At 43.9% G+C, this 24,200-nt stretch overlaps 1 protein-coding gene across 3 annotated transcripts in view; it reads right to left on the bottom strand.

Annotated features, from left to right (window-relative positions):
* CHD1W (chromo-helicase DNA-binding protein) overlaps nucleotides 1-24,200 on the bottom strand; it is a 106,733-nt gene that overhangs the window by 72,506 nt on the left and 10,027 nt on the right.

Raw genomic sequence — 24,200 nt, 5'->3', positions numbered from 1 at the left:
TTTACTCACACGTCAAGCATACTCTCAGCTCTTACTTGCACTAGTACTCACAATCCTATAGATCTGCAGTTTTCAGGGGGTTTTCCTCTTCTTCTCTCTCTTCTTTTTCATTATCCAGTCTTTGTTGTCTCTGGGATGCTGACCTGCAATCACCGATGGTCACAGGAGAGTTCGTTCGATTTGCCAAAATCGGCAGGGACACACTATTAGTCTGAAATCTCCCGGGCCACAGAGAAGAGGTTTTATCTCCCAGCACGAGCCTCCATTTGTGACAAACGACTGCTCATTTTTAAAATTTCAAAGGTTTATTAAACCTTAACAAAAAATTACAACAAAAGACTGACTAAGGAAGAAGTTTTCAGCGCTGGGAGCCCCCCCCCCTCCCGTGAATACCAGCCACGTGATTGTCTACAAAAGGGATGCTCTGCCTTTTATATCCGTAGCCCCTCCCAAAGTTTTGTCAGTCTACTTTTCTCTGCTGTCTATTGGTGGAGATTACTTTCTTACATCTTGATTGGAGGTCAGGTGTTGTTACACTGCTCCTCCTGGTAATAAGCTGGCCTTCTCTAAATGTCCTGACTACTAAGGCTATTACAAGGGGGAGAGGGATCTATGGGAGTGACATATTACAATGACATTACTATACATCTACATAATAACTATCTCTTAATTGTGAGAGCCAACTATTACATTACTCATATATTACACTAACATAATTAACCTGACTTGAAAAAAAAAAAGCAAGGCACCCACTGTAGAATATGATTGTAGTTTAAACTATTTACTAAAAATTATCTTGTTGGTATTTCTCCCGTGCAACTAACTCAGAGGACATAAAGAATCCTGAAAGCCCTTTTAAGAGTCTCATCAAGTGAGTTTTTGGGGCCTTACAGTTTAATTGGTGCAGTGAAGCAGGGTACTCTTGAGGTGATGAAGAGGTTATCTTCATTTTATATGGAGATAACCGCTAGTTGGGGAAAAAAGGAGAAATTAATTTTCAGTCTAAACCGATATTCTCCATCAGAAAAGTAATGGAAACACGGGTAAAAATTATCCTTAACTGCTCTGCACTGGTAAAGTTACTAAAAGCTTATAAAGCTTGTCCAGCCCCAAACAGGAGATGTGGGCTGAGGAAATCGGGCGCTATCTGCAGTAAGTTGCTGAGAAAATCCGAATTTTGGCAAAAGAAAAGACCAAAAAAAACCCGTAGTAGAGAAAAAGGTCTGCTATTCATATGGGTGGAGGCTGGACTCAGAGATGCAAGAAGAGAGAAATATGTTGCCCAGTAGCAACAGAAAGAGCTAACTGAGTTACAAATTGCCTAGGAGGCTGAAACAATAGCCTGCCTCAGGGCAGACTGAGAATTGAATGCACAGAAGTTAGCCCCAAACCTGAAAAGCATTGTCTGAAGCAGCTCATCCAGAGACAAAGAGCTTTAGATTTTTACATTAACACTGCTGGGGAAAGTGTAGAGAATGAACCAGGGTTTTTCTGCTTTGAGGAGGAGGTGGGCCTCCCCAAACATGATGTCACCCTCCTCCACTCCCTGAAAGAAGGGTTTGACTCAGCAAAGCCAACTTTCTCCTCCCCCCAAGTTCTGCCCTCTTGAAAAGATGGAATTTGTTTACCCTAAGGTGTAGCCCGCGGTAATGTATCTCACTCTACACCAGATTTAGTTATGTGGGAAGAGAAAAGAAAACGAAACAGAGAATGCTTTGAGAATTTCACTAATGGGGGTGAATGAAAAAAAGCTTGCCAAGGAGGAAGAACATGGTGAAGAGCCCTGGTCTCTTGCCCAGCGAGAAATCTGTTGTGTGAAAATTTGGACTTGTTGGAGGGGGGAGAACCCATCCCTCTCCCCACTCCAAAATGTGCTAAAATTCCCAGGAAAGTGCGGGAGGCAGCTGGTTTTCAACCAATGCACGAGAAAGAGCTGGTGCCCCATCAGTCTTCTTCCATGTTATTGTTATTTATTGCAAACTTTAAGTATCAAGACAAAGAAAACAAACTCTCGGTGTTGCCCTCAATAAGCTAACTGGAGGAGGGTGGCAAATCCAAATATCCTAAAAGGCTCCCTGAAAATAAATGGAAATTCAGTTGCCCTGTATTCTCAATGAATCTTTGCAAAATGCTCCTACACTGCCACCTTCTGGTAGTAGTGAATATAGAGCCTTGTCTGCCACTAGAGGCAAGGAACAGAATTAACAGTCATTCCAGATTAAAGGCCACAGGTGCCTATGGTAAAAAACACAAAATACCAACAGATGGATGGTCCTTTCTTTTTAAGACCGGTCCAAGTGGGATCGAGTTTTCTTTTTCTCTCATGGTATTCCAAGAGAAGAAGTGTTCCATGAGAGGATGAAGTGACAACAGGACTGAAGAGTTGCTGTTCATCGCTGCATTGATTGTTTACATGTTTTTATCCTGATAGTTTAAGGATATTTATGTTTGTACATGTTTGCAAGCAATGTTTAATTATGTGTTTTCTCTCTGGTCCCCACAGTGGATAGAGAATATTCCTCCCTAAATTTACCTTAGGTTTTCGGATGACTATGGAATCAAATTTGCATACCTCTCCCTATCGCCTCAGAGCAAAGCATAAAATTACTATACCAAGGGAAGTGCATGTAGTAATGGTAAGGAATGTGTAAAGCATGATTATGCAGAAGAAGGGGATGTCAAACTGTCGGTGACCCCTGGAATGAGTGAGAAAAGGGGCTAAGGGAGGAGCTGAAGTGACAGCTGGAAAGTTCTCTCCAGCTGTAGATGAAGAAGGCATAAGTGGTTAAGGTGACAAAAGAGAAGGAGCAAGATTCTGGGTTTGAAAACCAATGAAGGGTTTAGCAAAGTTGGAAAGGTATTTGGTCCAAACCCAAGACCGTGACTGAAATGATATGCTAAGAAGGTTGGAATTACTCAAATTTTGTTATATCTTTGACCACCACCCAAGAAGCAATCTGGACTACTATGTAGTAGAATTTTTACTAAATGTAATTTTCCCATGGTGCACACTGACTTTTTCCTCTTTCCCTGGGTATGGGTCCCAGGGATGGCCCAGAAACCTGGTTAGTGAAAAGGATAAGGGTGGTTATCTGGAACAGGTACATTTGTTTGGGTTACAACAATACCTGGACCTGTAAAATTACTGACAAGAAAAGGCAAGGCAGCCAAACTATTGAAAATTGGCATATCTGTAAAGCTTGTATTTTTTGACAACGAGTAAAACACTATCAACAAATAATAAAGAATCTTAAATTGAACTTGCCATGTGTCACAGACTGGAAAAACGTGGTACCTTGAGACATTTTGGGATGCCTGTGTGTGTGGGAGAGGGCAGGTCAGGCCTTGCTCTGGCGAGACAGTGTCCTGCCCCACACCCCTCAGCCCGAAGAGCATCCCAGACCCACAGTGTCTGTCAATCATTTGCCATACCGCAGGCAGTGCTCCACTCTGCCTAAACCAGCTCCTGAGTGGCCGGATGACCAGAAGTCCCACCTGGGAAGGGGGGCGGGGGGGTGGGGGGGGGGGACAGGCCACAAAAGCCCAGAGGTATTTAAGGCTGCGCATGAGGCAAGCACATGTCTTGACCCTACCCTGCCCTTGGAGTTTCTATCTGGACACCACCTTAACCCAGGAGTTGGTTGCTACATGTGTGTTTTTCTATCTCTTTTCTGTCTTCCTCTTCTTCAAATTCCCTCTTCTTGGAACATTTTGGGTAACTTAACATTGAATGGGTTTAAGTTTAGAGTTTGCTTAGTTGAATGGCCCAAAATATAGCTGTGAGAAGTGTTTTATGTTGATTGGACGTTGTACTAAAACTTTTGACAAAGTTCCTTGATTTTCTATATTTTGCCAGTAAAGTAATTTTGACCTCTTGAGAATATCTAGTCGGTATTTCTCCCATGCATCTAACCCAGAGTATAGGAACCTCTGTAAGCCCCTTTCAGCGAGTTGTTTGGGGCCTTACACCATGCTGTTTTGGAGCTCAGCTTACAAGTCCAGCAAGTACCAAAAATGGCTTTATTAAATTGTCTAATGCTTGATATTAATGAGCAAGGAATATGTAAAATACTAGACCTCACCGAAGAAGAATACAATATCAAGAAACATGAAGGAAATTACCAACCAGTCTGCTGGACTCTTTGGTCATTGAAGCCAAAAGATTGGTTTAATGAACTCTCCCCCTGGATTCTGGTTGGCACCACACAAAATTGCCTGCAATTTTAGAGACTCACGGGATGGGGAGCAATGACTTGCATAGAAGGAAATTTTTATATTGACTAGACTTATGCTTTTGATTATTGAAATAGCAATTGTCCATTATATGATTTCCTGTATACTTTCCTCTCCTTTCTCCTCTGTCTGCTAGATTAGGATCCCACTGCTGCCACGAGAGGAAAGGTACCATTATTGTTGTCCCGGTCAATGTCTTGAGCCATGGGGTGGTATTGCTGGCTTGAAACATTTTGGGTGCATGTGTGGGGGGAAGGGGCAGGTCTGGCCTTGCTCTGGACACACACACACACACACACACCCACACACACACACCCCACACGCCCCCTCGGACCTCTATCCCAGCCCCAGAGTGGCTGCCAATCACTGGCACACTGGAGGCAATGCTCTACATCCCACCTCTGGAACCCCTAACTCAGCTCCTAAGTGGCCAGATAACTGGCATTCCCACCTGGGGGAAGGGCCCAGGAAAGCCAAAGGGTACTTAAACCAAAGCATGAGGCAAGCACGTCTTGACCCTACCTTTCCTTGGATTTTATATCACTGCTGGAACCAGGAGTGGTAGCTGTATTTGTTCTTTTCTATATCTTGTCTTTCTTTCTTCTCCTTCTTCTAATTTCCTCTTCTTGGAGTTTTGAGTAACTTAAAAATGGATGGGCTTGGAGTTTGCTAAGTTGAATGGGAAAAGTTAATGCTTCGTGAAATGTTTTATGTTGATTGAATGCTGCTCTAAACTTCTGCCAAAGTTCTCTGATTTTCTGAAGTTGCCAGTATTTTTGTTGTTTTGACCTCTTGAGAATATATTGTCAGTATTTCTCCCATGCATCTAACTCAGGGTACATAAAAAAAACATAAGTCTTTTTAAGAGGCTCATTGAGCAAGTTTTTGAGGCCTTACACTTGGTTAGCGATAGCCTTGGCTGCAGTGATTACAATATTGTGGTGTTTGGGACCTGGCTGTGCACACTGAAAATTAGTACTAAGAAAAAGGTTTTAGATTTTAGAAGAACAAATTTCAGCTTGCTTAGAGCTCAGTTGTGAGGGATTCCATGGGAAGCTTCCGTGGAGGATAAAGGACCTAGTGAGTGCTGGGAGCTTTTCAAGAAAACTTTCATGGAAGCACAAAAACAGTTCGTCTCCTTTAAAGGTAAGGGAAGTAGGTGAAGCAAAAGACCTCCTTGGCTTAATTGAAAGCTTGTGAGTCTGCTCAAAACCAAAAGAGAAACATACCAGAGATGGAAAAGCCGATGAATACACCTTGAGAGCTACAAGGGCATTGCCAGGGTGTGCAGAGATTCAGTTAGAAAAGCAAAAGCTCAGCTTGAGTTGAAATTGACCAGACACATCAAAAGCTACAAGGAAGGGCTCTTCAGGTCTGTAAACAACAAGCAGAAACAGAAGGAAAATATTGGTCCATTGCTAAACAAGAGAGATTAATTAGTCACCAACAACACTGAGAAGGCAAAGGTTCTCAACACTTTCTTCACCTCTGTCTTTACCAGCACTGATGGGCCCCAGGACTTAGGAACAAGAATCCAGGTGGATGCAAACACAGACTCACTGGCAGTGAAGGAAGAGTTGGTATGTGACCTATTACAGGAGCTTGACCCTTACAATTTATGGGCCCTGAAAATATCCACCTGAGGGTGTTATGAGCTGGCTGACATTGTTGTGAGGCCACTCTCCATGATCTTTGAGAAGTTGTGAAGACTGGGGAATCTGAAGAAGGCTAATGTCACCCCCATCGACAAGAAGTGCTTTAAGGAGGATCCAGGAAGTTATAGGCCCATCAGTCTTACTTCAGTTCCTGGGAAAGTTATGGAACAAATCCTCCTGGGGCCTATCACAAGTCAGATGAAACATGTGATTGGGAAAAACCAGCACAAGGGCAAGTTGTCCTTGACAAGCCTGATAGCTTTCTATGACAAAGTAACCTGCTCAGTTGATGTGAGGCAAGCAATGAACACTGTCTGCCAGGATTTCCCCAAGGTTTTCAATACGTTTTCCTAGTCTCCTCCTAGAGAAACTGATGCGTTATGGTCTAGACAAGTGGTCTGTGCGGTGGGTGGGGAACTGGCTGACAGGCCACACCCAGAGGGTGGTGGCAAATAGAGCCTTTTCAAACTGGCAACCTGTCACAAGTGGGGGCCCCCAGGGATCGATATTGGGCCCATTGCTGTTTAATATCTTCATAAGTGATCTGGCGGATGGGATGAAGTGTACCCTGATGAAGTGTGCCAATGATACCAAACTGAGTGGGGAAGTGGACACTTGGGAAGGGAGAACCACCCTGCAGGAAGACCTAGATAGGTCAGAAGAGTGGACTAACAAGAACCTTATGAAGTTCAACAAAGACAAATGTAAGGTCTTGCACCTGTGAAAACATACTCCAGGAGTGCAGCACAGGCTGGGAAAGGGGCCTGGGGGTCCTGGTGGGCAATGAGCTCAATATGAGCGAACAGTGAGCTGCTGTGGCAGAGAGTCAACAGGATGCTGGGTTGCATAAACAAGGGCATCACCAGCAGAGATAAAGAAGTCATTATCCCACTCTACTCAGTGCCTTGTCAGGCCTCACCTGGAATACTGTGTTCAGTTTTGGTCCTTGCTATATGAAAAAGATGTGGACAGGCTCAAGAGGGTCTACAGAAGGGCCACAAAGATCATCAAAGAACTGTGAAACCTGCCATATGAGGAAAGGCTGAGAGAACTGGCTTCTGAGGAAAGGCTTAGGGGCAGACCTTATCACCATGTTCTAGTATTTAAAGGGTGGTGACAAAGAAAACAGACACTCCCTTTTTACATGGAAAAGAGGAGGGGGGGTAATGGGTCCAAGTTACTCCTGGGGACATTCTGAATGGATACAAGAAGAAAATTTTTCACAATGAGAACAATCAGCTACACCATGTCAATTCACCACCAGAGCATCTCTTTCTAGCAGTTTGCTTATGCAGCTATAACTTCACTGGGATATATATGTACTTGGCTTTTAATTTTTGTTTCACTTGCCTAGTGCTGACCTAGTAAAAATTTAACAGTCATTACCTCTTCGTATCACCTAAGCAGGGCCCAGATTCCCCTGTCTCAGAACATGATTGTAGCCTTTTTTATTTTTCTTTTTTTTTGGCTACAGTATTTTAGCTAATGAATTCATAAACGAAAAACAGAATTCTCCTCTCCCAACCTTCCCACATTTTACCACAAACACAAAATTACTGGCACACTAAAGGGTAAAAAACAGTAATGAAGAGCAGCCTTCTTTTCTCCCTAACACAGATGCATTAAGCAACCCTTAGTTATTAAAAATGAATATATAGCTCTAATCCCTGTCAGAGGATTACTTAAGAACCTCTACCACATGAGCAGTAATTCCGGTGCTAACCCTAGGAGGAAGGAGGGAATTATTTAAGAAAAGGTACACCGTTACATACATGCATGTGTTTATAAAAAGCCCCTACATCTATCATCTCCTTACACAGAGGAGGAACTAAAGAAGCAGTAATTTCAAAACTTCACTTTAAATGCTACTACATTCATTTTGAAATTCTTTGATTTTCACACAGTTCAAAAAATGGTACAAAGCAGCAGTATGAGCTATCACAGCTGAAGCCAAGCACTTTGAAAACAGTGTCTTGGCCCTCAAACAATATATTTGCCTGCTGGTGAGTGATGCTCCACAAGAACAGCTTATTTTGACATTGCTACTAATGCCCTCTCCAACCTTCCCCCAACACAGTACCCTCTTAGTGCTGTCAGCGCAGTCTGTAGAAGAAACAGATTCAGCTTTTAAAAAACATCCTACCAACTTACAGACACCACACAACAGTGCAACAAGTGAGCACAATTGAACAGGACCATATTTCTTAAGACTGCTGTCCTGAAACAAAGTATAAACCAGTTCAAAACAATACAGAATTTAGGAAAAATAAATAAATACATTTCAAGCACAAAGTGGTTTTGTTGGTGGATTTTGGTTTTTTCAATTTTAGTACATGCATAAACATTCCACATTGCATCATGACAGACTTCAGTTGCTTTTCCAAGTGCTTAAAATGCTACACAGTCTAATACCTTTTCTTCTTTCTTCAAGGAAGATTTCTGACATAACAACAACCAAAAAACCCAAACCCAAACAACCACCAAACCAAAAAAACCAAAACTACTCTAGAACCCATTACACTGCAATATCTATCAGCATCACTCTAAGTTCAGAGAACTTATTTGCCATAATTTTAAAAATCTGTTCAAGTTTTTAAAGCTTGTAGGAAAAAATATACAAAATCCTCAAGTCCAACAGTTAAAACAGCACTGCCATTTAAAAGGTAAATTCATGGAAACAATAGCTGTGAGGTAGTAATATTTTAACATCCTTGTCACATTTTCTTTTCCTCCTTTGCCTATGGGCTTCTTTGATTTTCCTGACATTATCTGTGGTGTAGCATACAAGCAATTCCTCCTCTAACCGAAGAGCTTTAAATATTATCTGATGCTATCCAGCTAGGGACCTGTGTTGGTTTTGGCTGGGGAAGAGTTAATTTTCTTCATAGTAGCTAGTATGAAGCTATGTTTTGGATTTGTGATCAAAACAGTGTTGATAATTCAGGGATGTATTTGTTATTGATGAGTAGTGCTTATACAGAGTCAGGGCCTTTTCTGCTTCTAGTACCACCCTGCTGGTGGGAGTGCACAAGAAGTTGGGAGGGGACACAGCCAGGACAGCTGACCCCAGCTGACCAAAGGGATATTCCATACCGTATGACATCATGCTCAGCAGATAAAGCTGGGCGAAGAAGGAGGAAGGGGGGACGTTCAGAAGGATGGTGTTCTGTACTCCCAAGTCACCATTGTACATGATGTAGTCCTGCTTTCCTGGGGATAGCTGAACACCTGCCTGCCCATGGGAAATGGTGAATGAATTCCTTGTTTTGCTTTGCTTGTGTACATGGCTTTTCTTTCCCTGTTAATCTGTCTTTATCTCAATGTATGTGTTTTCTCACTTTTACCCTTCTGATTGAAGCCCCTATTCCAGGGAAAAGTGAGCCAATAACTGTGTGGTGCTTGGTTGCCAACTGGGGTTAAACCACAACAGTCCTTTCTGATACCACACTTGAAGGGTTTGTGATAATGACAGATTGACGAGGATATGCTAGATAGAATTTATAGCTGTTATTGCTGTGCAGCTATTGATAGACAGGCTCCTGTGCTTGCCATGGTACTTTAAGTGTCACCATGTGGTCTAGTTTACCCTGGTTTGGGTGGCATGTGGTCGCAGCTGTATTTCTCCCATTTGCAGGCCCTTATCTAAACATGGGTCCTATATTTAAGGCTACAGTGGCTGTTATCCAGTTTGGCTTATGGGTTAATAAGGTGAGGAATTCATGGATCTTTAACTTCCTCTGGAAGGCAGGTACATGGATTCAGAGCTATCATACACTAACTGTATGTTTTTGGGGTTACTTTAATAATGGTACCTACTGTGAGGAAATGACACTGGGGGAAATTTTCTCCCAACCTTTTAACCATTTTTTGGGGTCTGCTCCACCAGTTTTCGAAAGGTTAAGATCCACTCTAAATGCTAATGATATCATACAATGGGTGGTGTTGCTGATATGCCTGTTATATTTAGCACTCAGAGATAAGGGAAGATTAACCTGGATAACTACCCTGACACTGCCCCAGAGACTGGAGATGCTGCTGCTCCAGAGCCTGACCCTGCCCCACAGCCTGCCTCAGAAATGAACCACTCAGATTGGGTGAGGGTTCTGGTTAAGGAGATACGTGAGATGCTGGAGTTCATTTCCCCAGCTGGTGAGAAACCTGCCCTTTGCCTTGAAGAGGGACAGTCTAATAGTACAGTAGTGGAACCCACAGATGTTACAACGGTCCAGGTTCCAGCTGAACCACAAAGGCAGTCACAGCCAGCAGCAGTTGCCCCGGTAGAAACAAGGAGGTCTAAGATGAAAGCAGAGCACCCAGATAAGGATAGGAATGAAGGAACCTCACAACCCACAGGGGAGCCAGAGGTTGCGATCATCACCGAGTCCCTGACGTACGAACGTCTCCGTAATCTGCACAAAGACATTGTGCGACGAGGGCGTGAAGCTTATCCTACCTGGTTACACCGGGTCTGGGACCTTATGGGTACAGGCGTGCAGCTGGACGGTGGTGAGGCAAGGAACTTAGGACCCTTGACCCAAGACTCAGGTCTGAATCAGATTTTTGTAAGGGAGCCAGGGTCCCTTTCTCTCTGGGAGCGGCTTTTAATAAGTGTCAGAGAGAGGTTTGTCCACAGGGAGAGAATGCAGGATCACTATCATAGAATGCGCTGGAAGACCCTTGAGGAAGGGATCCAACAGCTCAGGGAAGTGGCAGTATTGGAGGTACTCTTTGGGAGGGATGGACAGCATAATAATGACCCCGACAAGGTCAGGTGCACAGGGCAAATGCTGTGTAGTCTAGCAAATCTTGGGCCATCTCAGTACACCACTTTCATTGCAACAATTGATGCTGACACTAACCGAGAGACAGTGGGCTCTGTTGCCAACAAACTTAGGAATTATGAGAGTATGATTAATGGCTCAATGCAGGCTCATATCTCAGCTGTGATTAAAGAGTTCAAAGAGGAGATGAGGGAGGAGATGAGGAAGGTTAATGCAGCACCCGTGCGAGTCACAGGCCCCAAAGTCAGAGCCCAACATCCCCCAGCTAGAGAGACAGGGTACACCCCACGAGCTGACCTGTGGTTCTTCCTGTGTGACCATGGGGAAGACATGAGAAGGTGGGATGGAAAACCCACTTCTGTCCTGGCAGCACGGGTGAGTCAACTCAAGGAGGGAAACTCTAACCGGGGGAGTTCCACCAAGGTGAATGTAGCCTCAACCTCCCATGACCAAGCTTTTAGGTACGATTTGTCAGATCCCCTTAAAGGGACCTCTAGTATATATGCTCAGGAAAGGAATAATAACCATGGTTAGAGGGGCCCTGTCTCTAGTCAGGGAGAGGCACGGGAAAACCAGATCTTCTGGACAGTGTGGATCCAATGGCCTGGCACATCAGAGCCACAAAAATATGATGCTTTAGTTGATACTGGTGCGCAATGTACTCTGATACCATCGGGACATGTGGGGGCGGAGCCTGTTTCCATTGCTGGTGTGACAGGGGGATCGCAGCAATTGACCCTGGTGGAAGCCGAAGTGAGCCTGACTGGGAAGGAGTAGAAAAAACATCCTATAGTGACTGGCCCAGACGCTCCGTGTATCCTAGGCATAGACTTCCTCCAGAACGGCTATTGCAAAGACCCAAAGGGACTCAGGTGGGCTCTTGGAATAGCTGCTGTAGAGGCAGAGGACATTAAGCAATTAAACACCTTGCCTGGACTGTCAGAAAACCCGTCTGCAGTAGGACTCCTAAGGGCAGAAGAGCAACGCGTGCCAATTGCGATCTCGACAGTGCACCACCGGCAGTATCGGACGGATCGAAATGCCGTGATCCCCATCCACAGAATGATTCGTGAGCTGGAGAGCCAAAGGGTGGTCAGCAAAACCCACTCACCCTTCAAGAGCACCATCTGGCCTGTGCGCAAATCTGACAGAGAATGGAGATTGACTGTAGACTATCGTGGCTTAAATAAAGTGACTCCACCGCTGAGCGCCGCTGTACTGGATATACTGGAACTCCAGTACGAGCTGGAGTCCAAGGCAGCAAAGTGGTATGCCACTATTGATATTGCTAATGCGTTTTTCTCCATTCCTCTAGCAGCAGAATGCAGGCCTCAATTTGCTTTCACCTGGAGGATGCCGCTGTCGAGGCAGGACGGGAATGAGAAGACTGACTCAGAAGGCTGAGAGTAAAACTCCGGTTTATTCAAAATACACCGCTCTTTTATACAGAGCTTCGTGAGGACCAATTCCATTGGACCTGAAGTGAAAACAACCCACACCATTGGTGCAAAGTGCTTGACGCACAGTGATAGAACTTAACTATAAACAATGTGAATAACAAGAGAGATAAAGAATTACTTACATTCTTTTCCAACTCTTTCCCAGGCTTCTGCCTGGCTAGAAACTCTCAGTTTCTTTCTTTGACTGAATCTGAGACCCACAGGAGGAGTGTGCAGTACACCTAAAACCGACTGCCCCAGGGGTGGAAACACAGCCCCACCATCTGCCATAGACTGATCCAGACTGCACTAGACTGCACTCCAAAACACCTGCAATACATCTATGATATCATTGTGTGGGGGAGCACAGTGGCAAAAGTGTTTGAGAGAGGTGAGAGGATAATCCAGATACTGCTAGAAGCTGGCTTCGCCATCAAGAAGAGCAAAGTCAAGGGACCTGCCCGAGAAATCCAGTTCCTGAGAGTGAAATGGCAAGACAGACAGCGCCAGATTCCCACTGATGTCATCAACAAGATCACAGCAATGTCTCCACCAACCAGCAAAAAGGAAACACAAGCTTTCCTAAGCGCCATAGGTTTTTAGAGAATGCACATTCCCGAATATAGCCAGATTGTGAGCCCTCTTTACCTGGTTACCCGCAAGAAGAACGATTTCCACTAAAGCCCTGAGCAGCAACAAGCCTTCACCCAGATCAAACAAGAGATCACTCATGCTGTAACCCTTAGCCCAGTCAGGACGGGACCAGAGGTCAAGAATGTGCTCTACTCTGCAGCCGGGAACAATAGTTTATCCTAGAGCCTTTAGCAGAAGGTGCCTGGTGAGACTCGAGGCCGACCATTGGGATTCTAGAGCCCAAGTTACAGAAGGTCTGAAGCCAACTACACCCCAACAGAGAAGGAAATCTTGGCTGCCTACAAAAGAGTTCAAGCCGCCTCAGAAGTGATTAGCACAAAAGCACAACTCCTCCTGGCACCCCAACTACCAGTGCTAGGGTAGATGTTCAAAGGAAAGGTTCCTACTACCCACCATGACACTGATGCCACATAGAGCAAATGAATTGCTCTCATCACTCAGCATGCCCGTATTAGAAACTTAAATCGCCCTGGGATTTTTAAGATAATTACGAACTGGCCAGAAAGTGAAAACTTTAGTCTCACTGACGACGAGGAGCAGGTACAAGTGACAAGGGCTGAAGAAGCTCCACCATATAACCAACGACCAGCAGAAGAAACACACTACGCTCTTTTCACTGACAGTTCCTGTCGCATCGTAAGGATGAACCGGAAGTGGAAAGCAGCCGTATGGAGCCCCACACGACAAGCTGCGCAAGCTACCAAAGGAGAAGGTGGATCGAGCCAACTCACTGAACTCAAGGCCATTCAGCTGGCCCTGGACATTGCTAAAAGAGAGAAGTAGCCAAAGCTCTACCTTTATACCGATTCGTAGATGGTAGCCAATGCTCTGTGGGGCTGGCTGGGAAAGTAGAGAAAGGCCAACTGGCAACGTAAAAGAAAACCAATCTGGGCTGCTGATATATAGAAAGACATTGCCTCTCGGGTAGAGAAACTAATGGTAAAAGTCCGTCATGTAGATGCCCATGTCCCCAAAAGTCGGGCTAATGAGGACCACCGAAACAAGCAGGTAGATCAGGCAGCAAGAATAAAGGTGTCAAAGATAGACTTAGATTGGCACTATAAGGAGGAGTTGTTCCTGGCTCAATGGGCTCATGATGCCTCAAGTCATCAGGGCAGAGATGCCACCAAGAAGTGGGCACGAGACCAAGGGGTGGATCTAACCATAAACAGTATTTCTCAGGTTATCCATGACTGTAAAACATGTGCTGCCATCAAACAGGCCAAGCGGGTGAAGCCCCTGTGGTATGGTGGGTGGTAGTCCAAGTACAAGTATGGGGAGGCCTGGCAGATTGACTACATCACACTGCCCCAGACACGCCAAGGCAAGCGCTATGTGCTGACCATGGTGGAAGCCACCACTAGATGGCTGAAGACCTACCCTGTGCCTCATGCCACTGCCCAGAACACCATCTTAAGCCTAGAAAAGCAAGTCCTGTGAAGACATGGCACACCTAAAATAATTGAGTCTGACAACGGCACCCATTTCAAGAACGGCCTTATCAACACCTGAGCCAAAGAACATAGTATCAAATAGATATATCATATTCCCTATCATGCTCCAGCTGCCGGCAAAGTTGAACAGTGCAACAGACTCCTTAAGACTACCTTAAAGGCACTTAGTGGGAGAACATTTAGAAACTGAGAAATGAACCCGGCAAAAGCAACCTAGATGGTCAACACCCGAAAGTCCATCAAACGAGCTGGTCCTGCCCAGTCAAAACCCTTACACACAGTAGATAGAAATAAAGTCCCTGTGGTACATAAGAAAGGTATTTTAAGAAAAACTGTTTAGATTAATCCCACCTCAAGCAAAGACAAACCCATCCGTAAGATTGTTTTTACTCAAAGACCTAGTTACACTTAGTAGGTAATGCAGAAAGATGGGGAAACCCGTTGTGTACCACAGGGAAACCTGGTCTTAAGTGAGAACTGGGTGTAAGATTTCATTGTGATGCAGATGAAAATAGAATAAGGGGTGGATAATGTCCTGGCTTGTAAGATAAGCATGTATTCTATTTGCCATCTGTTGGGGGTGGGGCAGGTACCTCCTGTTAAGTTGGGCAGTTTTCTTATCTCTTCCAAGAACAATGTCTCCCTCCGGGGAGATATCTTCTGTTAATGGGCCATTGAATGACTCACTGCATGACTGGTAAAGTTACATCATCCCATTGTGAGATGCTCCACCCAGAGGGAGGAGCCAAGCATCCCTACCTGCATAAAATCAGCAGTTTTGGGGACATCAGGGCAGCCTCTTCACTGGATTCCCACAGGAGCAGCTTCTTCCCTGTTGGATCCCCAGAGGAAGACCAGGCCCATCTACTCTATCACCAAACCGCCAGAGAAAACTTCACCCTTCTACAGATCACCAGCAGCATTTCATCTGCCACTCCAGGAGGAGCAGCCACCATTTAACTGGACTATTACCAACAGCCTGACTCCTCAGGGTGTCAGGTTTCTGACTCTATCAGTAGTTTTGTTTATACTAATTACATTTTCTAATTTAGGTTTTTGTAGGTTTTTCTTTCACTAGTAAAGAACTGTTATTCCCATATCTTTGCCTGAGAGCCTTTTAATTTTGAAATTGTGGTAATTCGGAGGGAGGGAGTTTACCTTTTCCATTTCACAGGAGGCTCTTGCCTTCCTTCACAGACTCCTGTCTTTTCAAACCAAGACGCCCTTTGACACAGGTGCACCCCATCTGTTGCCCACAGGCCTAGTGTCACATAGACCAACCCGTGATCAAAGAACCCAAAATTCTGCCAGCGACACCAGGCTTGGAGCCGGGTACTGATCTGTTGGCTCTTCCTGTTTCTTCCCTCATCATTCCCTGCGACTGGAAGGATAGAGAAAAATATTACTTCTGCTCCTGATTCCTTAACCAGTCGTCCCAAGGCCCTGACGTCTCTCTTGATTGCCCTCAGACTTCCTGTTGCAACTTCATCGCTGCCTACCTGAAAAATTAATAATGGGTGATAATTTGAGGGGCATACCAGGGTAGGAAGCTTTCTCTTCACATCTTTAACCTGGGTCCCAGGGAGGCAGAAGACTTCCCTAAGAAGTGGGTCTGGTCTGAATATGGGGCCTTCTGTTCCCTTCATAAGGGAGTCTCCTATGACAACAACCTGTTTACTTTTCTTTATGGAAGCAGTTTTGATGCAGGGCATAGGCTGACTTAACCTCAGCAACACCTCCATGCTGGATGAACTATTGTCCTCATTATTGTTCAGCTCCACTTGCAGAGCCTCATATCTATTATGCAATGGCACTTGGGAAGGTGGGGCAGTCACAGAAGGAGACGTACTTGCTGCACTGGGCAGGCACTTGCCTCCATTGGCCCTTATTCCTTATGTCACCATGTTCAGCTGGGAGGAGAGAGGATAGGGAATCCTCCATATCATGCACCCTGTCTACCTGTCAGGCCTGTCCCAGGGAAGGTAGGGTGCGATTCCAGTAATCTCTCTCTCTCTCTCTCTCTCTCTCTCACACACACACACTCCCTGATACTCCTCAACCTATTCACTTCCTGCCAGAGCTCTGCCACTAAGTAGAGGAGTCCCTTTACCTGGGCTCACCTCCCACAGGTGTGCTCACTACTGATTCCCAGTACTGGCATAAGAGCAGGGCACACCCTGCAGCCTGATGCATGTTCCCACTGGAGCTCTGGGCAGCTGTGTCAGTCACAGTGGGTGCAGAGTTTAGAGAGGCCATAGCTTTCTGCCTGGTAGTACGATTGCTCTCTGGAGCATCTCAAAGCATGTAGCCATGGATGAGCTCACAAAAGAGCAGGTACACTCCTGGAGGACCTGCAGACATGGGTACGGCTTTGTTGGAACAAATACACTCTTAAGGGACTGCAGTTCGTGGATAAGTCCAAGCCAGAACAGGGGCAAGGGGAGGAGTTCATTGCAATATTAAACCCTAGAACCTGGTCCAAAGGGACCAGTGGTGGAGACTGTAGCAGAAATACCTTTAAAATGTTGCAACCAATGATTTGAGTTGCCCGTTATAGGAATTACTATAGCAGGAATCACCTGAACCAGTGGAAGAGAAGTCTTACAAGAAGCAGTTGCAGTGCAGCAGTGACCCAACCTGAACTGACCTTGGTGCCCAGTAGCTGCACCCAACACAGCATTTCTGTCCTGAGTGACCACTATAGCAGATGGAGCCCAAAGTCATGGACTAAATTAACTCGGTGGACATTTGTGGACATTTTGCAGGGGTGGTCCATAGACTAAGGGAATGATAGGTGTATTGTATCAAAGGATGGAAAGGGGGGTGGTGGTTAGTGAGGATATATTGGCTAGCATGGGACCTGACCATGATAAAAATGGTGTGGAATAAAGGGTGGAGAATGTGCTGGTTTTGGCTGGGATAGAGTTAATTTTCTTCATAGCAGCTAGTATGAGGCTATGATTTGGATTTGCACTGTAAACAGTGTTGGTAACAAAGGGATGTTGTTATTGCTGAGCAGTGCTTACACACAGCCAAGGCCTTTTCTGCTTCTCACACCATCCCACCAGGGAGGATGCTAGGAGTGCACAAGAAGTTGGGAGGGGACACAGTCGGGACAGCTGACCCCAACTACACCAACTACCTGGAGATGGATGAACATCTGCCTGCTGATGGGAAGTGGTAAATTAATTCCTTGTTTTGCTTTGCTTGTGTACATGGCTTTTGCTTTCCCTATTAAACTGCATTTATCACAACCCATGAGTTTTTTTTCACTTTTACTCTTCGGATTCTCTCCCCCATCCCACCAGGAGAGAGTGAGTGAGCGGCTGTGTGGTGCTTAGTTGCCGGCTGGAGTTAAACTACAACAGGTCCATAATTTGTCTAACTTTTCTCACAATGAGTAATGCCTATTAACACAAAAGAATACCACTGACCTCTTACAAGATTAATCCCTTGAACTGGCACTACTAATTACTGAGATTCTGGCATTGTATCTCTACCTTTAGGATGCAAGGAACGTTAGAACTAAAATATTTCTTCAACCAAAGACTCAGAATGCTGTCATAATTACCTGCTACCCAGTGCTGTTACATAAATATAATCTCATATAGTCAGCAATTATGATCCTCTGCTCTCCAGAGTTCCTCTTACATAAAAAGACAAGCAAAGTACTCCATCTACTGCCCCCTTCTCTTCCTGTACAGTCCAGGGTCAGTGCCTCTTCTTTAGATGCTTTTATTTGAAACAGTTCAGCAAAAGGTGAAAGAGGACACCACATTAATCCTGCTGTGGACATCTGAAGTAGCCTAAAAGAGAGAGCTTGAGTACAATACAACCAGCCTTTTCCCCCCCCTCTTTCAAAAAAACCTACTTGAAACTGGAAGGTAGGAGGCAATCTTCAGACACTTAAGCTTAAATTAGAACCTTCCTGGTTTTCCCTCACCCTTTCTGAATATACTCAAGGGACTGGTAGAAAAACCATGCATACCTTACATATAATGAGAGAAAGAGACAATGTACAAGACTTAATTTTCATTTACTATTCACCTGTGTTTGTCAATTTACCCTATCCCAATTTTTATAGTATGTCTTCCCTTTACTCTGCTCTTGCATTGCTGCCCTCTTCCAACCAACTCTTTCCTGTGGTGTAATTTGTTTCCCCTCCTTCTTCATTGATCAATGTGCTTCCAAGAGACCAAACATCAACAGAAATTATAAACTCTAGATCTAAAACAACAGGGCAAGGCAAATTAAGCTACAGAATAAATATGCTGTTAATATCATGTATACAGAAAGGGAATATTCAGTATTTGCTGTTGAAGAGCGTTTCTGCTCTTTTAAATACTTAATTCTGTTAGCCAAAACAGAATTCCTGCATTTGTAAGTCCCTCTTTCAAACATGTCATATAAGCCTTCCTTCTCCGTGCATCAAACAATTTTTTACATTATAGATATAAAACCCAGTAACATTGAAACAGCATTATTTGATAAAATATATTCTTGAAATAAGAAACCATACATTACATACACTGTACTTTGTTCAATTAGAAAAAAAGTCACAAACAAAACAACAACCAAACACAAAACCAACAACACTAAACAAAGACAGGAATGCATGAGATTGTACAAAACAGTTACAGGACCATCATGGGATCATGAAAAAAAAAAAAAAAAAGAAGCAAAAGTGATGGATAGAGTAAGAATGACCTCTTCAATCCTATTGAAGTGAGACTGATGTCGGAACCCAGGGCAAGGGGAATATCCCCCTGTCTGCCCTGGGGTGCTCTGACTCCCAGGAAAACACTGACTTTGACTCTCATTCATGGAGAAAACTTCCAAAGCCTCAAGGTAAACTAGAAACCACAAAAGTGTGAAATAGATTGTAGAGATTGTAGATAGTAGTGTAGTATGTCACATGGGTGAGAAATGTAGGTTTTAGGATTTTTAGTATGTTATAGATGGGTTCAAGATGGAGGATATAGGGTGTTGCCTTGAATTCCTTTCTTCTCTCTTCTTCTTCCTCTTTCTTCTTGGGTTTAGGTGGTATCTTGTAATTGGGTAGAAAAATCTGCATTGCGGGTCTTTAGGGGTCAGTTATTGGGTTAGAAAGGAAAATAATTTAGGTGTCACTTCTTAATTGGTTAGTTTAGTTTTTGATTAGACTTAAAAAGACCTTGCAGCACGAGGTTGTTGGCCATTTTTTTGTGCTGTTTTCACACATGCAAGGTTCTGGGCGCAGACAGTGTGCTGGAGTTTTGATAACAATAAACAGAAGCTGAAGACCAAAAAAGTCCAATGCGTCTCTCGTTCCTGACACAGAACTGCTCCAGGAGGGTCTCCCCTGTCAGGGGAGCCCCCAGGGAGTTGCCCAACTTGGGGCCCGCAGCAAACTCACAACTACTTCTCTACTATGCAAACAAATTATTGCAATGATGCTGAAGTTAACTGACAGTGCTAACCTACTCTAGTAGGCCTGAAGGAATATATAATGAGTGAATAACATGCTCTCAGGATGGGATTTCTACATGAAAAAATATCATTTTATGTATGTTGGCAAACCAATGTAAAGTCTACAGAGAGCATCTTCCAGGATATGTAGTAAATAAACTTCTCACACCCCTAGCCCTTGAGTCAAATAGTTGCATTTGTGCAGCAGCATATGGGAAATCTGACTTGGTATGAAAGTTTGATACTGTCTCTGGATATTCTCATTATATTTAAGAGCAATTTAAGAGAGATCCACAAAAGCAATATTTATTTTCAAACTATTTTACAAGAAAAGCAAGATAGCTTACTGAGAGTACCAAAAAATGATTGCTTGCACCTGCTAATTTTTCAAATCCCAATTGTGGTGGTGCTTCCCCCCCAGGCCGCACTATGATCTGAGAAATGCTCGTTAGGCCTTGATGAACAGCATCTGGACTAAGCTCTTCTTGAGCTTATCAGAAACACTGTCTGCTCCCAGGAACTTGTGCTGTCTAATAAGCTCCTGTTTTTTAATAGCCTTGAAAACTTATTTTTCTTGCCTGAATTACAACCCAAATGGAATAACACTTTTGTTATCAAACTTTCAAAGAAAGTTACTGACCCGAATTGCAGCCAGGATGAAAAATTACTATGACTAAAGCCCACACTCTTGCAGCCCCTATAAATACCAGTCCAAAATGAGACCCTTTGAGCTCTCTTGGATCGCAGCGGGCTGTGACCAGCAACCTCCCTCTGAGTGGGGCCTCTCAGAGCCAGTGAACTCTCAAGTTTGCCATACTCAGAGGATTGCCAAATGATGATGGATCCTGGGCTGATACCCCCCACTCCTCAAGGCTCAACCCTTTGCCCATTGAGAAGATGCAAGTGCATCCAAAGTGAGTACTTCACTGAATTCAAGGGGAATTTTTCACAGGTAGCTTGTACAGACTCTTTATGTCTGTGCACATGCAAGTGTGAATAATGCTACAGCAAGTGTACCAGGAATGCTGCTCTCCTAGATTCTTAAGCACGTTAGATTTGTAAGTTAGGCTTATAAGTGAGTTACTGTTGTGTTTATAGTAAGTTCTATAGAATCTCTATTTAATTTGTTTAAATTAGGCTATCAATTAGGTGCTGTTAAGTTTAAGTGCTGTTAAACCTTTAGGCCTAAACTGTTGGTCAAGTCCAGGGCTAGGTTTAGCAAGGGGGTCCACTCTGAACCTTGTGACTCAATGGGAGGCTCTCCCTCATTCCTTTTTATCCTTACCCAACCTCCACATACATAATTTTTTGTTGATTTTAGTTTTAGATTGATTTATTTTAGATTTTAGTCCAATTTTTCTCAGTGTGCTTTAACCATCTAGTAAGTAGAGTCAACTTTGACAATGAACTTTGTTGTGCTTTTGCTTTTATATTAAACCTGATATCGTTGCCAGTGATTCTTTGAGTGGCCTAACACACTCACTTGTGACAAATGTCTATGGAATAAAATTGGAGTATGCTTTGGGGAGATGACAGGAGAGACAGACTTCAAGAAAAACATCACTGGCAAACATTAAAAACAAATGTTCTGTCACAGAGTCACTAGTTCTTTTCAGTAGTCTTAGGTTTAGCTTCACTAGCTTATCTCTTAAAAAAAGGTCCCCCTGATCAGAACACACAACTAGGAAAAGTCATCTAATTTATACAAGGCACTAGGAGGAGAAACTTCATGACAGACAGTTATACAAGCCATGCTGCAAAAGCACTGTTAGAGCATTTAGACCCCTGTATAAGGTCTATGCTGATAAAGGATCAAAGAGAGGATAATTTATCACTGCTGATTTAGAGGGCATTCATTACATTAAACTGCCTTAACACTCTCCCAATTAAAAACCAACAGGAAACAGTATTATTTTGAGCAAAATAAAAGTTTAACCCATTAAAACCAGAAAAGATTAATTCCTGCAAGGTCTTTGAAAAGCATCTGAGATGACAGTCCACCCTATCTCAATAAACAAGAAGTCCAAGGAAGGTCATGTATTTGAAGAGCCCCTTCCAGAATGAATAGAATTAACAGACACTAAATGCCAAGCTCTTAAAACTGAAAGTTTGTAAGTTTATTTAGCCAAATACAATTCAAGTGAGCTTTTGTTTTATTAAAAAAACCCAAACAAACAGAACTACTCAATCTGATTTATATGTGTGAAAAATATTCATCTTATTCATCACCACTAATATAAAGCAAAGGGAACAAAGAGTATTACGTTTAGGCTACCAAGAAGTGTTATTTCCTGTCCTCATCTATTCTGAAACACAAACTCTTTTCCTTTTCCCTGACTTAGACTGACAACTCAAATCCATGTCTTGCCAATTAAAAATAAAGTAGGATGCTGAGACACAAAGACAAAACTAAAACACCTTCCTCCCTCAACCCCCTTCTTTCCAGGCTCACTTTCACTCCTTCGTTTCCAACTTTCTACCTCTTCCCCCCCACTTCAGGGGTGGGGAGAGAATCATAGAATGATTTTAGTTGGGAGAGACCTTAGAGATCTTCTAGTTCCAACCCCCTTGTGGAATGGGAGGTTGCAGTCAGTTCTTAAAGAGCTTATCTGCCACTCCTTCCTCTTCACACTTTTTCCCCTGCTCCAACATAAGATATCTCCCACAGGATAGTCTTTCACTAACTGCTCCAGCATGTGTCCTCTCCATGGGGTACAGTCCTTCGGGAATGGACTGCTCCAGTGTGGGTCCCCCAGGGACTGCAGTTCATGACAGAAAACTTCCTCCTCTCCAAAGGTGCACACTCTAGAGGCTGCAGCTTCCTCCAGGGCACATCCACCTGTTCTGTCATGAGGCCCTCCATGAGCTGCAGGATGGTTATCTGCTCTGGAGTGGTCTTATCCACAGCCTGTAAGGAAATCTCTGCTCTGACACCTGGAATACCTCCCACCCCTCCCTCACTGACCAAAGTGTCTGCAGAGCTGTTTCTCTGGCATTTTTTTTACTCATACCTCCCTCCCTTCTCCCATACACACACTGCTGCAGAGCCTTTCTTATATGTTATCACAGAGGTGCCCCAGCTTCACTGATTGGCTCTTGTTTGGCCAGTGGCAAATCTATTTTGGAGCCAGTTGGAACTGGCTTTGTTCAGCACAGCAGAAACCCCATGTCTCTTCTGATGAAAGCTGCCTCTGCAGTCTCCTCACTACTAAAACCTCACCACATAAACGAAATACAACTCTCTCTACACATACGCACCTTTTTCTTTTTTTTTTTCTAATTTGCATTACATACTTCTCTCAAAAAGAAACCAATAGGTGAAAATACTTCCCTAATAATGCTTGTAGAATCTTTGGTTTTAAACTCCCAATTAGGTTTCTTGAAAGCAGGAACTTAAAATAGTAGCTTCCAACTTACCTTTTTAATCTTCTGTGGAAGGTACGAGTTTATAAAACAAATTCAAGCTTGCTGACAAAGAGCTGGATTTACTTAACCATCTTTTATGGTCCACAGACTATTGAATCAACAAAGCAAATTCAATCCACAGAAATTAGTGTCTTGCACTATGTCCTAGGGTGACATTATGGTGTTTGTATCTCCAATCGTGTGTTCTGTTTATGTTTGATATTATGTTCTGTGCTTTCAGAACTGACTCTGAAAGTGAAGGTTTGTTTTGCCTTGTTATCAGCTGGTTCACCTCCCCCCATGGTCTGCTGTCTAGAAAAGGCTAGTGCTGGCTGGCTGGCTTTTGCTTTGCTTTGCTTGCTTGCTTGGCTTGCTTGCTTTGCCTGCTTGCTTGCTTTGCTTCCTAGTTAGGTTAGCTAAGCAGTCCAATTCTTTCCCTGGACTGTTGCTTTTCCTTTCCTCTTCCTGAATACCATCCAACCTGCTCTGGACTGGGATCTGGGAAACACCAAGGAACACCAGGAGCCCACATTTTGTGATCTGCAGCAGCCATCCCCAGTGCTGGAGAGCAATCCCCAGCGCCCAGACCCGGGCGACCACTCCCAGGAAAGACTTTCTGGATTTGTTCATCTCTTCAGAGTGGTGAAAGAGTTTTGTTGTCATCTGGTGTTGTTAATTGTTTTGGTGCTGGGGGGTGCTTTGTTCGTTGAATAAACAGGTTCTTTTCCACTTCTCTCTCAGAGGAAGTTTTTCCCTGAACCAGGTGGGTGGGGAGGGGCCGTGGGGGTTTATTTCCTGGGGGCTCCTTTCAGAGGGTTTTCCCCAAATTTGCCCTAAACTAGGACAAATATTTTGGCGCCCAACTCGTGGCTCGAGAGAGTGGAAAAAACCCTGTTGTAATCATATTTTTGTTCCAATTACTTTGTGTTGGTATGGAGCAGTTACTGGTTATGTTGTTTGAATTCATGGTGTCTCTTGGGGTGAAGGCCTGCATGTGTCTCTGGTCCCTAGGGTTTTTTGAGATCTTAATCCCCCTATGGTCCCTAGGTTTATTTTTTTATCCAGGAATAGCTCCAGTATTGTCCCTAATACGTAGGTTTTGCAGTAGAAGGGCAATGACCAGAATATCCA

Source organism: Taeniopygia guttata, chromosome W (genome assembly GCF_048771995.1).
Source record: "Taeniopygia guttata chromosome W, bTaeGut7.mat, whole genome shotgun sequence".
NCBI lineage: Eukaryota > Metazoa > Chordata > Aves > Passeriformes > Estrildidae > Taeniopygia > Taeniopygia guttata.
The sequence above is the reverse complement of the archived record's forward strand: the minus strand, read 5'-3'. Positions and strand labels throughout refer to the sequence as shown.